We start from the raw sequence: 1906 nt of genomic DNA on the forward strand, positions 1-1906 counted from the left end.
TAAAAACAAAATCAAGTATCACAACCATAGAAACAAAAGCTTAAAGAATTAGTCCATACTTGGGAGGAAAGGTATGAACCCAATATTTTCAAAAGAACAACAAATGCATAAATAATGTATCATGCTAAATTAAAGTCAATTTGTCAAACGAAAGCTAACTGGAATAAAAGCGAAAATCCTTTCCTTTAAGAATAATAAAAAAAAAATACCTAAGTACATAATCAAATAAAGTTACGTATAGGAACCACAGTAAAATTATTTGAAAAGTCAAATTGTATTTAAAGTAAGTGTAGTTCTGTAAACAAGTAAAAGAACATGCAAGGTATTAGAAATAAATAGTTTTTAAATTGCATAAGGAATTTTCAAAGTTTTCTATCAAAAGCAATCTTTACAAAAATTTGAAAATTGATTGTAAATGCGGTCAAATAAGGGAAAACCTAAATCATAAGTGGATTCGGAATAAGGACTTAAAAAGCACAGTGGATGAGGACGAGTTCAAAGTCATATAAAAGAATACACGAATCACGAAGAAGAAGTTAAACAAAGAAAGGCAGATGCAACACGGATTTCAAACAAGCATATGCAAGTAGGATTAAACAAGAATGCACATGCGTAGAGGAATAGGGTTAGAAAAATCAAACTACTTTCAAAAGGATTTAAAAACAAGAACTTCAAGTTAGGCTATGAAAGAACAAGTCGACTCTAGTAGAATTCAAGATACATAACTGAATAATCTCAAGAAATAGTTTCTAACGTTCCTAAAACCCATGAATCGCGTACCTATTACTCGTATCTTGTCTATGATAACCCATTAGTACATTCATATACATAATCCACTCGTTTTAAGCCAGCCAAACTTAATACCAGGAATTATGCAATGCAGGACTAACAGCATTAATCAATAGACGGTCATGTGCAAAAGCTCTAATTCTCTTTATTCGAACAAGAATATTATATGATAAACACTTAGAGTATGCAATTGAAGCATAGTCAGTCCATTCCCCAGGCGCTACAGGAAAGACTGCTCTGATACCACAAATGTAACACCCTCACTATCCGAATGTCACGCTTCCGGCTGCGCCACTCTGATAGCTTAGGTATTACGACAACTCTGAACATATTTAATACTAAAATAGGAGCCTGTTTAAAACTTAAAACCGCATAACCTTTCCAAAAGACTTTTTCGTTGAAAACAGAAACATACATGTACATACAAACCAGATACAAACATACATATCATAATTTCCTATCCCTCTTACAAACTTAATAAAGATAAAGGCGAGGAAAAATATAATAACTAAGATAATACAAAATATTGAATAACCAGGAAATAAACATAACTCTTCTGAAGCTTCGTCGTCCATATCCTGAAAAGGAATAACCTATAGGGGAGTGAGAACGTCGTCCTCACTTGTTCTCACTATAGGGTTACAGAAATTACTATAACAAGATACGTAAAATAAAACTATTTTTAGAGTACAGTGATCATTGCTAGTCTTATGAGTCTTTCCAAAAATCATAGGTTCACATTCAAAATCCAGAAAATCCATTTTGAAGACTTGGTAAAATTTTTAAATATTTTAAAACAAAACCTTTTTCCTTTCTTGTAAAATCTGAAAAGTTTTTCCTAGATAGTATGAATGACCAACATGTCCCAAATATAGGTTCAATTAAGTCTATGCTGTAAGAGTTTGATTTTCCATACTTTTCTAGACCACAACCATGAAAGCAGTTACCTACGCGGTATAAATGATCATCCCGTTCCAAGCATAGGTTCATTAAGTCTATGATGAACCGGTTAGATACTTTATACAAACTAGAACTCAACAAACCAACCACGGCCTCAAACCGATCCAATCCAACACGGCCCCCGGCCCCCGGCCCAAACAACTTAAACATCAACCAA

The sequence above is a fragment of the Arachis hypogaea genome, chromosome 19, assembly GCF_003086295.3.
Source record: "Arachis hypogaea cultivar Tifrunner chromosome 19, arahy.Tifrunner.gnm2.J5K5, whole genome shotgun sequence".
In the NCBI taxonomy this organism is placed as follows: Eukaryota; Viridiplantae; Streptophyta; class Magnoliopsida; order Fabales; family Fabaceae; genus Arachis; species Arachis hypogaea.